Consider the following 13,915-nt stretch of genomic DNA (forward strand, 5'->3'; position numbering starts at 1 on the left):
TCGTCCAGGAATCACATTCTCAGGAGGCTTCTCCCCAGCTCCAGTTTGAGTTGATTTGTTGCTTTTTTCCCTTGGGCAGACATTCTGTGCATGTCTTCTCTTTCCAACGTAATCTCATGCCTGGGCATTTTCCTCATGTGGGCTTCTTGAAGGCAAGAGCCCTCCATTCCTTACTCAGTTTCAAGTCTTGCACATAGGAAGTCACTCTCTGCAGATCTACAGATCTGGGGCTGCAGCCAGGCTCTGGATGAGTCTGTCAGCAGGCCCTAGAAGCCTGTGCAGTGCATGACCCATGGCTACTGTACTCCTGCTTCTCTCCTTCGCTCCTCCTAGTGAGTGCTTCCTTCGCGGCTGGTGTCTAAGGATCACAGATCAATGTATCTCTTGTCTAGAAGAGTGCAGTAATAAGACTTAGTTTCATAGTAGTTAAAAAAAATTTCTGCTTAGTACTTTTCCCAGAGCCAATCTATCTTAACAGTTGTGGCTGTTTTGCTAATCATCATATCTGGTGAGACTCAACGTGTCTTCAAAGCAGCAGGTTCTCTCTCCCTCCCTCCCTCCCTTCCTTCCTTCCTTCCTTCCTTCCTTCCTTCCTTCCTTCCTTCCTTCCTTCCTTCCTTCCTTCCTACCTTCCTCCTCCCCTCCCTCCCTCCCTCCCTCCCTCCCTCCCTCCCTCCCTCCCTCCCTCCCTCCCTCCCTTTCTTTCATTCTTTCCTCTTTTTCTCTTTCTTTTTGTTCAGCAGGCAACCTACTAATCTTTCAAGTACCCTATATCTAAAAACAATAGCAACTACAGAACCGTACTGAATTTAGTGGGCTCTTGATATTTTTAAACATCAAGTCTTTATATCATGAACGGCCTCCTTTGTCTGGCTGGGCACATCAAATTGGACACATTTTCTATTCCAGTTTTGGAACCTGCTGCTGGCCTGCATCTAGAGCTTCTCTGGAAACTGGTTTGTACACACATTGCTTCTTAATGCCAGAGACTTTTTGGATGGGACAAAGCAGCCTGGTAGTTTCCTTGGGGAGTTAGCTCTACTTTGGAGAAGTGCCCAGCTAGGGTCTTTGCCAGCAGATAATTTCCCTGCAGGGGAAACATTCCCTCTCACTGGCACAGTGTCTTTAAGAAGAAAGCAAGCCGACTGCTCAGCCTCCTCCACCTCACTGGAGACTGAAAACAGGCAGCTAATTTGGCAGGAGGCGGAAGCATTCACAGCTTCGTGAAAGTGCTTGAAGCAAAATTAGATACCTTCCAAGTTCATTTCAGTATTGAAAATAAAAGAAAATTTTGCTGGCACATTAGCCTCCTCTAAGTACTGCACAGTGGCGAGCCCATTTAAATGTATAAATTTGAATAATTAAATTCTAAAAAGAAGCAACTCCGTTTCAATCCAAGCTAGACCTACAAATGTCAGAAGTCAGTGTCAGGCCTGGGTTTGGTAAGCCACCTCAGGATTTTCACTAAGGCCATAGCACCCCTTGGTGGCTATGGAAGGCCCCTGACTCTGTGATGACCTGAAGCTATCCATCATCTGGGGAAGAAGATAGAAGAAAGGTGGTCAACTTTATCACTGAGGTTCAAATCACAAACAGGTAGAAAAGAAATTGCTGCAGAGCTGGCATGTGGCCATGTACTCTGCCTTGCTTGAGTTGCTCCCCTATCAGTGTGCCTTTCCTTCTCCTTCAGTGTTTCAGTGTGAAGTTTCCCCACACAGACATATGTTAGGGGAGTTGGTCCCACGGGATGCTGTGTAATCTAGCTAGAGGAAGTTGGTCTCTAGGAGAATGAGCTTGAGACTTTGGACTGGACCCTTTGCCCTGTTCTACTCCTAAGGTGTAGCCAATAACCGGTCGCTCTTGCTGCCAGAGCCCATCAGCTGCTGCCTTCCACCCCACTGCCTTCTGGGCAGTAATGGACCAACCATTTTCCCTCAATATCTTCTTATCAAATGTCTGTCATTTACTATGTTTGTCAAGAAAGGCTCATACTAAATTCATAAGGGTTTTTTAAAAATATTTTTCTTTCAAAGCTTTTTTATACCCTTTTAATAACCACGTAATTTTCTATTGTAGATATTCCATGTCTAACTGGACTTATTTTCTATTGATTTATATTTTATTGTTTAGTTTCTGGCTATCATATGCCATGAGCCTAAAGAAATTTATGGCTAATTCTTGTGTTCTCCATAGTAACTTCCTTGAGGCAGAAAAATGTAGTGCTGGCATTTCTAGATCAGAGAGAAGAATTTGCACATTAACAAATTATTTATTGATCACCTTCCACTAATACTGTGTAAGTTTCTTTTTCTTGTAGACAATTTCGAGAAATGGTCTTGAGTTCTTGAATATATCCTTGTGAGTTCAGCTTCTGGGATGCAGTTCCAGGCTGTACTGCCAGTAAGCAGAAGCCAGGGTTCCTGCCTACAACCATGTAGAAACGGGTGCCTTTCCCCAGTGTCCTGGTTGTTACCTAGGACCCAACTATATATGACTGTAGCTGAGTTTCACCGTGAACTGGAATGCTGAAGTGAGGGCAGTTCCCACATTCTTGCTGTCTTCTGGTTGCTTATAGGAATGGAGTTCTAGAAAATAAATCCAGAAGAAACTCAAATCTGAAGAAACAGTTTTAAGATTGGATGTAAACAGTGAGTGTCACCAATGTGAAGAGTTCTTACCAGCTAATAGCCATTACATAACAAGAAAGTGGTTCCTTTTCCATGTATTGTCCCTCCTTTGCCTGGCTCTTGTTAATGGCTGCTTTCTAACACAATGTTAAAAGCTGGGTAAATACAGATGGAGGCTATAATAACAAGAAGACTGTCACACATTCTCATTTCAGATACAGTTCCCTCCACCAGTTCCACACTGCTCATTCTCTGCCTCCACCCTCCCACTCCCAATAGTTCCCCCTCCCTTTTCTGTCTCACATGATGTGTGTCCCTTCACCCCTTTTTTTAAGGCCCATTTCTTTCTTCCTGTTTCACCTCCCTTTCTTGAGTAACAAGAAGATCATGGGCATTGAACTAGAAAGTGAGAGGTCTCTAGTATCAGGGTAGCAGCTGCCATTTCTCTGAGCCTTAGCTTCACTGTAGGTGAAACCGACATAGGACACAGTTTGTCAGATAGTCCTCAGCAGTTTGTAGAACTTAAGGACACCTGATGAGTTGGAACCCAGAGGACTTCACTCTCCCTTTTTAATATGGTGCAGCCTCATGAAATAGAGTCTACTTGCAACTGGAGGGACTCCTGATGAAATTTTCCCCTTCAGATGAGGCTGTGCTCCCTGCCACATGTTTGAGGAGAGATCCACTTCCCTTGGGAGTGCCCTCCTTTATTGTCTCTTTCACTTCACTTTCTTTTACTTTATAAGTGGCTTCTGTTTTTCTTGCTGACATTGTACATGTGAGCTTTATGCATGTTGTTGACAATATTTATGCTACTGGTAATTTGCTAGTTAGCCTATGCATATATAGTTGAGAGTTATTTACAGTGTTTGTGTCTGTTGGTTCTTTTTATTGAGCCTTGCTGGTTTTTTTCTAGTTAAGTTTGCTGAGGTGCAGGTTTCTTTTCCAACTTCAGTCTTAGTTGTTTCACTGTTTATGGGTCATTTACTAACTTTATGATGGCTATAGATTGTCTTAAATAACTTGTTAAGATACATAGTCTTTAGGAACTTGTAGTGAAGGAAACTAAAGGAAGTGGGTCTTTTCCTCTGTTAGCTGAAATTGGTGTTAATTACTGACTTTGCTGGGTTTTGCTGGTTTTAAAATCCTTGACTATCATTTCACTGGGAGCCACTTGAAGGGATAGACCCATGAGCTTTTTGTCTTCAAAGGAGATGGAAAGATGAACTGCTGATTCCAAGAACAAGTTGACTTTCCTGTGTTACTGTAGAATGGCTTTTGGGCTGCCTTGTTCTAGATATACTGTGAAGCCCTGGTGAACAAGTGAGCCATTTCTTTCTTTCTTTTTTCTTTAATTGGATATTTTCTTTATTTACATTTCAAATGGTATCCCCTTTTCTGGTTCCCCCTTCCAAAAAACACTCTCCACATATCCCCTCCCCCCTCCCCCTGCTCAGCAACCCACCCACTCCCACTTTGTGGCCCTGGCATTCCCCCACACTGGGGCATACAGCTTCATAGGACAAAGGGCCTCTCCTCCCATTGATGACTGACTAGGCCATCCTCTGCTGCATATGCATCTGGAGCCATGAATCCCACCATGTGTGCTCTTTGGTTGGTGGTTTAGTCCCTCGGAGCTCTGGAGGTACTGACTAGTTCATATTGTTGTTCCTCCTGTGGGGCTGCAAACCCCTTTAGCTCCTTGGGTCCTTTCTCTAGCTCCTTCATTGGGGATCCTATGCTCAGTCCAATGGATGGCTGTGAGCATCCACCTCTGCGTTTGTGCGGCACTGACAGAGCCTCTCAGGAGATAGCTATATCAGGCTCCTGTCAGCAAGCATTAGTTGGCATCCACAATAGTGTCTGGGTATGGGGATTGTAAATGGGATGGCTCCCCAGGTGATTCAGTCTCTAGATGGTCAGTTCTTCAGTCTCTACTTCACACTTTGTCTCTGTAACTCTTTCCATGGGTATTTTGTTCCCCCCTTCTAAGATAGATAGAAGTATTCACACTATGGTCTTCCTTCTTCTTGAGTTTTATGTGGTTTGTGAATTGTATCTTGGGTATTCTGAGCTTTTGAGCTAATATCCACTTATCAGTGAGTGCTTACCATGTGTGTTCTTTTGAGATTGGGTTACCTCACTCAGGGTGATATACTCCAGATCCATCCCTTTGCCTACCAATTTCATGAATTCATTGTTTTTAATAACTGTGTAGTATTCTATTGTGTAAATGTACCACATTTTCTGTATCCATTCCTCTGTTGAGGGACATGTGGCTTCTTTCCAGCTTCTGGCTATTTATAAGGCTGCTATGAACACAGTGCAGCATGTGGAGCATCTTCTAGGTATATGCCCAGGAGTGATATTGCTGGGTCCTCAGGTAGTACTATGACCTATCTTAGAAGGGAGTAACAAAACACCGACGGAAGGAGTTACAGAGACAAAGTATGGAGTAGAGACTGAAGGAATGACCATCCAGAGACTGCCCCATCTGGGGATCCATCACATATACAGTCACCAAACCCAGACTCTATTGTGGATGCCAACAAGGTCTTGCTCACAGAAGCCTGTTATAGCTGTCTCCTGAGAGGCTCTACCAGTGCATGACTTGTTTCTTGACAGGACCTTTCATCTTCTTTGATCATGGACCATAATTCTAACCTTGAATAACTACTGCCCAGCTCTGTGACATCTAATATTTAGTCAACATCAACAAACCCTGCATCTTACATGACCTACTAATGTTAATTGTTATCATTGTCAGACACCAATGGAAATGAACCAGAAGCTGATAGAAAAGAGGTGAAACAGTTGCTACAATCAAAGAAGATATAAAAACTTAGGTAGTTTTTTTTTTTTCTCATTACAAAGCAAATGCTTATTACAAAAAAGCAGAACACCCAGAAATGAATAAGGTAATCACAGATGTTTATAATTCTTCTCCCAAGACCTAATCACTGATTTCCATTGGTAATCTTTTCTTATCTATTAAAGTACGTTTACTTACTTGGCCATCAGTGATTATAATAGTGCCTCATAGAGTATGGTTTAAAAGTTCAGGCTGTCCTAAATATGTAGCTCTATCATCTCCTTTTTCTATTTTTACTTCATTAAGAGATTTTTTCCCCCAAGCCAATTGAATGTAATTACTTATTCTTTGTTGATATCATAACTTATTTAACTTTTGCCTAATAAATAAGGACACTTTAAGCTATTTCATTTTCTCCAACTAAATTCTAGATAAAATTGTAATTCATCTTCCAATTTAAATCTTTGCCTAGTTTGGTATTCTGTCAGCTATATTCTTATCCAGAATTCTTTATTTGATGGTAGCTATTAATTAAAGTAAAGCAACAGGGGGAAGAATAAAGAGAAAAGAATCAGGAAATAAAGAAGAGGGAAGAGAATGGGCTTGTTGTGTTGGGGATTTGGTAAAATGAGGCAAAAGAAGTCTGGGAGTGGCCATAAGCTCTTTGGGCACAGAGTTCTCAAACTGCCATTGGCCCATCAGAAACATAGAAGTACATATCTTTGCATTACCTGGTTAACCGTTATGGTGGTTTGAATAGGTGTGGCCCTCATAGCCTCATATATTTGAATGTTGATCATTAGGGCATGGAATAGAAGGTATGTCCTTCTTGGTATAGGCATAGCCTTGCTGGAGGAAGTATTTTACCAAAGGTGAGCTTTGGGGTGTCAGAAGCCCAAGTGAGGCCCAGGGGAATTCATATTCATTCATATTCTCTCTCTTTCTCTCTCTCTCTCTCTCTCTCTCTCTCTCTCTCTCTCTCTCTCTCTCTCTCTCTCTCTCTCTCTCTCTCTCCCCTGCCTTCTAGTCCAGATGTAGAACTTGTGACTCCTCCAGCACCATCTCTACCTGCATGCTGACACGCTTCCTACCCTGAATGAACTGACCTTCTTAAGTTAAAAGCTAACTCTAGTGAAATGCTTTACTTTGTAAGCGTTGTGGTGCTCAGGGTGTCTTTTGATAGCAATAGCAACCCTATATGATGTCTTTGCCAGTACAATGCAAAGGTGTACAGAGTTCTCCAGCCTTATGCTCTGTCACCTCAGGGACCTGGTCCATCTGAAGTCTCTTCTGCACCTCCAGATGTAGCTTCTATGCTCTTTGTTTTCCTTCTGCCTATAAATGTAAACAGCTTTTTTAAAAATGTATTTTATGCATCTTGATCCAAGCATGGTAGCATATGTCTTTAAACTCAGCTCTCAGAAGAAATGGCAGATGGATCTCTGTGAGTTTGATGCTAACCTGGTTTACATAGCAAGTTCTAAACTATCCAGAGATTAATAATGAGACCCTATCTATTATAGAAAAGATTTTCTATAAAGTTTATTCACACACACACACACACACACACACACACACACATATATATATATATATATATATATATATATATATATATATATATAGTCAAATATGACACTGCATATATATGAAGGTGAGAAGACAGCTTTTCAGGGCTCAGTTCTCTCATTACCCCCTTCTTTGGAGGCAGGGTCTCTCATTATTTCTGCCTATAACCTATGTAAATAAGTGATCACCTAGCTAATCCTAGGAGTGCTAGGATTACAGGCAAGAGCTGTCATATCTCAGGTTTTACATAGGATCTAGGGAAGGAACTCAAGGTCAGCAAGTGGGAAGTGCTTTTATCCTCTGAGCTTTCTTGCCTGCCTTAGCTTTTCTTAAAATAAGTTTTGCACCTTGGAGTGTAGATCCCACCAAACATTTTCCAGACAGGTCTGTCTATGTACATTTCTAACAATGAAATTGTTTATATAATTCACTATAGAATGTTATGACATTAAACTGTTACACAGTACCAATGTATCGCTTCAGCTTGTTTCTCAGATGTATATGTTTGGGAAATGATTATAAGGTGTACTTAAACTGTATTTACTTTATTGTATGCTCCCAGCTCCATGTTATATATGGAACTGTGTTTTTTGGAAAACTGTGCTTTTTTCAAATTTGCTGTAATGAGTTACTGTTAACACAAACAAGCAAGGAGTGTGAGTAACTGTTATTTTCCAAGGGAAAGAGAGTCCAGCATGTATGGCTCCATGTCCTTACTCATGTCTGCTGAGTCAGGCCATTAGCTCCAGGGCTCTACCCAGCATAATCATTGCTTGAATGCCTACTGTATACCTTCAAGGGCATCCCCAAAATATACGCTCAGACCAGATGAAAGGATCTGTGTCCTCAAGGAGCCCTGCTGAAAGTAGAGACAGCCACACCCTTCGTGGTATATGAAAAGCCCAGCAGCCACGGCTATTGCTCCAGTTGTTCATGGCTTCCTCTCTCCGGCTTCCACTGCACTCACTATTCTGATTCTGCCAGGCTCACAATGGGCCATAAAAGCCATCAGCTCTTTGTCTTTACCCATCTGTCAGGAAATGTATCTTGGTTATCTTTCCCTCCATTTCCTGTTGTCCTGAAGCTCCTCTGCTTCCTAGTTTTATTCTTTTTCCTAGTCCCCATTATACAATATACCCATTGTTTATTACCCAGTGATCCCAGACTAGAAATAGTGGAGAGTCCTCAGTGCCTCCAACTACTCTGGCACACAGATGACAACTCCTGTGAAGTAGGAGCTGTTCCTGAGTATTTCATCCACCAGGACAGATTACTGCTTAGGTGTACAGAGCAAGAATGGTACTGTGCCCTGCGAGTTTCTGTGCGAGCATCCCGTGCAATGTTGCTTCCTACCTTACGACCCCTTGATTCCCTTATACAACAGACAATGAAGCCAGTTTCTGCTTTCCAGCTCTACCTTTCATGAGTTTTCCTTTCTATTTTTCTTCCTTCACTATTCAGTGCATCCTGGGCATCACCATTCTGTTTCTCAAGGCCAACCTTCAACAGCCCCTCCCCTGGAAGGCTTCACTCTCTCAATGTAGCCATAGAGCTCCCTCTCCCTGACCCCACCCAACCCACCCCTTTTACTGCAGCTTGTTATTGTCCATGTGGTCTGCACATGTTGTTTCCTTATACTTTTAACTGCATGCACTTTGTCATGCTCTCTACTCCCCAGCACTGCCTTTCACATAGCAGCAGCTTGGTAAAGGTTTGCTGCTCTCAACGTGAGGCAAAGGATGAAGGGAATGGTAGGAAGATTGCCTATGACACACTCTTCTAGTGTATTGAGCAGGGAGAGTATATTTTGAAATAACAAACCATTTTTAACTTCTGAGGGCCCTCACTTTGTAACCAGGATTTGGCTGAGAAGGTGAGATGGTATTCCAGGGTAGATGTGAGAATGAGTGAAGAGCTGGATAAGGGGACTTCTCCTCCTACCTCCTCTTAAGAAGGGCGTACCCCGCACTATTCGCTATATTCTGGGCCTCAGTCTTCTGGGCTCTAAAGTAGGAGGGATGGTTAGGGTGTGGGGTGTGTGCCAAACTGAAGGTTATGGCCATTGAGTCTATATCAGTTTCAACAAGCCTGAGATCCTGGGCTAGATCAGGACTAGCTCTGTCATCTGAGTGTTACTTAACATGAATACAGTTACTGTTAACAGAATTAGGCTGGGAAAAAGTACAGAAAATGCTTATGACATCAAATTGCACTGCTTAAAAAACCAAAAACAAAAGAACCCAAAAAAGATCATTTCCAGCCCCCCTCAGTTTGCAACAGAAAAATCTAACAATTTGAAAGTCTGTGAAATTGCGTGCGGGACCTGAGACTGCATTAGTTAGGGAAGCAGAAACCGGCCTGAGTAGGGCCACAGGCCTCATCCGGCCGGATCAGCGCCGGGGTAGCTAGAGCGCAGGGTTGCCTGACACCCACCAGCTACCCACGACCCCCGCCACAGGATTTTGAGACTGCTGGTGAGTGGAACACAGCTTCTGCTCCAGTCCAATCACGCGGGACCTGAGACTGCTCTGGTTGGGGAGAGAGAAATCCGGCCTACGTAGGGCCACAAGCCTCTTCCGGTCAGAAAAGCACCTGGGCAGCTAGGGCGCAGGGTCGGCTGACACTCGCCAGCTACCCACAACACCCGCCACAGGATCTTAAGACTTCTGGTGAGTGGAACACAGCTTCTGCTCCAATCCAATTGCGCGCGGGACCAGAGACTGCATTAGTTAGGGAAGCAGAAAACCGGCCTGAGTAGGACCACAGGCCTCTTCCGGCTGGACCAGCACCAGGGTACCTCCAGCTACCCACGACCCCCGCCACAGGATCTTGAAACTGCTGGTGAGTGGAACACAGCTTCTGCTCCAATCTTTAAACAGTGATAACGATAACAACTAACCCCAGAGATTACCAGATGGCGAAAGGTAAACGTAATAATCTTACTAACAGAAACCAAGACCACTCACCATCATCAGAACCCAGCACCCCCACTTCGCCCAGTCCAGGGCACCCCAACACACCGGAAAAGCTAGACACGGATCTAAAAGCATATCTCATGATGATGGTAGAAGACATCAAGAAGGACTTTAATAACTCACTTAAAGAATTACGGGAGAACATGGCTAAAGAGTTACAAGTCCTTAAAGAAAAACAGGATAACACAATCAAACAGGTAGAAGTCCTTAAAGAAAAACAGGATAACACAATCAAACAGGTAAAAGTCCTTAAAGAAAAACAGGAAAACACATCCAAACAGATGATGGAAATGAACAAAACCATACTAGACCTAAAAAGGGAAGTAGACACAATAAAGAAAACCCAAAATGAGGCAACACTGGAGATAGAAACCCTAGGAAAGAAATCTGGAACCATAGATACGAGCATCAGCAACAGAATACAAGAGATGGAAGAGAGAATCTCAGGTGCAGAAGATTCCATAGAGAACATCGGCACAACAATCAAGGAAAATGTAAAATGCAAAAAGATCCTAACTCAAAACATCCAAGAAATACAGGACACAATGAGAAGACCAAACCTACGGATAATAGGAGTGGATGAGAATGAAGATTTTCAACTCAAAGGACCAGCAAACATCTTCAACAAAATTATAGAAGAAAACTTCCCAAATCTAAAGAAAGAGATGCCCATGAACATACAAGAAGCCTACAGAACTCCAAATAGACTGGACCAAAAAAGAAATACCTCCCGACACATAATAATCAGAACAACAAATGCTCTAAATAAAGAAAGAATACTAAAAGCAGTAAGAGAAAAAGGCCAAGTAACATATAAAGGCAAGCCTATCAGAATTACACCAGATTTTTCACCAGAGACTATGAAAGCCAGAAGATCCTGGACAGATGTTATACAGACACTAAAAGAACACAAATTCCAGCCCAGGCTACTATACCCAGCCAAACTCTCAATTAACATAGATGGAGAAACCAAAGTATTCCACGACAAAACCAAATTCACACATTATCTCTCCACGAATCCAGCCCTTCAAAGGATAATAACAGAAAAAAACCAATACAAGGACAGGAACCACGCCCTAGAAACAACAAGAAGGTAATCCCTCAACAAACCTAAAAGAAGACAGCCACAAGAACAGAATGCCAACTTTAACAACAAAAATAACAGGAAACAACAATTACTTTTCCTTAATATCTCTTAATATCAATGGACTCAACTCCCCTATAAAAAGACATAGACTAACAAACTGGCTACACAAACAAGACCCAACATTTTGCTGCTTACAGGAAACTCATCTCAGAGAAAAAGATAGACACTATGTCAGAATGAAAGGCTGGAAAACAATTTTCCAAGTAAATGGTATGAAGAAACAAGCTGGAGTAGCCATTCTAATATCTGATAAGATTGACTTCCAACCCAAAGTCATTAAAAAAGACAGGGAGGGACACTTCATACTCATCAAAGGTAAAATCCTCCAAGAGGAACTATCAATCCTGAATATCTATGCTCCAAATACAAAGGCAGCCACATTCATTAAAGAAACTTTAGTAAATCTCAAAGCACACATTGCACCTCATACAATAATAGTGGGAGACTTCAACACACCACTTTCACCAATGGACAGATCATGGAAACAGAAACTAAACAGGGACACAGAGAAACTAAGAGAAATTATGAATCAAATGGATCTGGCAGATATCTACAGAACATTCTATCCTAAAACAAAAGGATATACCTTCTTCTCAGCACCTCATGGCACCTTCTCCAAAATTGACCACATAATTGGTCACAAAACAGGCCTCAAGAGATACAAAAATATTGAAATTGTCCCATGCATCCTATCAGATCACCATGGACTAAAGCTGATCTTCAATAACAAAATAAATAATAGAAAGCCAACCTTCACGTGGAAACTGAACAACACTCTTCTCAATGATACCTTGGTCAAGGAAGGAATAAAGAAAGAAATTAAGGACTTTTTAGAGTTCAATGAAAATGAAGCCACAACATACCCAAACTTATGGGACGCAATGAAAGCATTTCTAAGAGGAAAACTCATAGCTCTGAGTGCCTCCAAAAGGAAACTAGAGAGAGCACACATTAGCAGCTTGACAACACACCGAAAAGCACTAGAACAAAAGGAAGCAAATTCACCCAAGAGGAGTAGACGGCAGGAAATAATCAAACTCAGGGGTGAAATCAACCAAGTGGAAACAAGAAAAACTATTCAAAGAATCAACCAATCAAGGAGCTGGTTCTTTGAGAAAATCAACAAGATAGATAAACCCTTAGCCAGACTCACTAGAGGGCACAGGGAAAGCATCCTAATTAACAAAATCAGAAATGAAAAAGGAGACATAACAACAGATCCTGAAGACATCCAAAACACCATCAGATCCTTCTACCAAAGGCTATACTCAACAAAACTGGAGAACCTGGACGAAATGGAGAAGTTCCTAGACAGATACCAGGTACCAAAGTTGAATCAAGATCAGGTTAATGATCTAAACAGCCCTATATCCCCCAAAGAAATAGAAGCAGTCATTGATAGTCTCCCAACTAAAAAAAGCCCAGGACCAGATGGGTTTAGTGCAGAGTTCTATCAGACCTTCAAAGAAGATCTAATCCCAGTTCTTCACAAACTATTCCACAAAATAGAAACAGAAGGTACTCTACCCAACTCATTCTATGAAGCCACAATTACTCTGATACCTAAACCACAAAAAGACCCAACAAAGATAGAAAACTTCAGACCAATATCCCTTATGAATATTGATGCAAAAATCCTCAATAAAGTTCTTGCTAACCAAATCCAAGAACACATCAAAACAATCATCCATCCTGACCAAGTAGGTTTCATCCCAGGGATGCAGGGATGGTTCAATATACGGAAATCCATCAACGTAATCCAGTATATAAACAAACTCAAAGACAAAAACCACATGGTCATCTCGTTAGATGCGGAAAAAGCATTTGACAAGATCCAACACCCATTCATGATAAAAGTCTTGGAAAGATCAGGAATTCAAGGCCCATACCTAAACATGATAAAAGCAATCTACAGCAAACCAGTAGCCAACATCAAAGTAAATGGTGAGAAGCTTGAAGCAATCCCTCTAAAATCAGGGACTAGACAAGGCTGTCCACTTTCTCCATACCTATTCAACATTGTACTTGAAGTCCTAGCCAGAGCAATTCGACAACAAAAGGAGATCAAAGGGATACAAATTGGAAAAGATGAAGTCAAAATATCACTTTTTGCAGATGATATGATAGTATATATAAGTGACCCTAAAAATTCCACCAGAGAACTCCTAAGCCTGATAAACAGCTTCGGTGAAGTAGCTGGATATAAAATTAACTCAAACAAATCAATGGCCTTTCTCTACACAAAGAATAAACAGGCTGAGAAAGAAATTAGGGAAACAACACCCTTCTCAATAGTCACAAATAATATAAAATATCTTGGTGTGACTCTAACTAAGGAAGTGAAAGATCTGTATAATAAAAACTTCAAGTCTCTGAAGAAAGAAATTATAGAAGATCTCAGAAGATGGAAAGATCTCCCATGCTCATGGATTGGCAGGATCAACATTGTAAAAATGGCTATCTTGCCAAAAGCAATCTACAGATTCAATGCAATCCCCATCAAAATTCCAAATCAATTCTTCAACGAATTAGAAAGTGCAATCTGCAAATTCATCTGGAATAACAAAAAACCTAGGATAGCAAAAACTCTTCTCAAGGATAAAAGAACCTCTGGTGGAATCACCATGCTGGACCTAAAGCTCTACTACAGAGCAATTGTGATAAAAACTGCATGGTACTGGTATAGTGACAGACAAATAGACCAATGGAATAGAATTGAAGACCCAGAAATGAACCCACACACCTACGGTCACTTGATCTTCGACAAGGGAGCTAAAAACGTCTA

The 13,915-nt window shown here is 41.7% G+C and overlaps 1 protein-coding gene across 5 annotated transcripts in view; it reads left to right on the forward strand.

Moving 5' to 3' along the window:
* The window catches only part of Kif16b (kinesin family member 16B), a 277,807-nt gene that overhangs the window by 155,859 nt on the left and 108,033 nt on the right, over window positions 1-13,915 (forward strand). The window lies entirely within an intron of this gene.

This window comes from Mus caroli, unplaced genomic scaffold (genome assembly GCF_978045245.1).
Source record: "Mus caroli unplaced genomic scaffold, Mus_caroli_1 scaffold_2, whole genome shotgun sequence".
NCBI classification, from domain to species: Eukaryota; Metazoa; Chordata; class Mammalia; order Rodentia; family Muridae; genus Mus; species Mus caroli.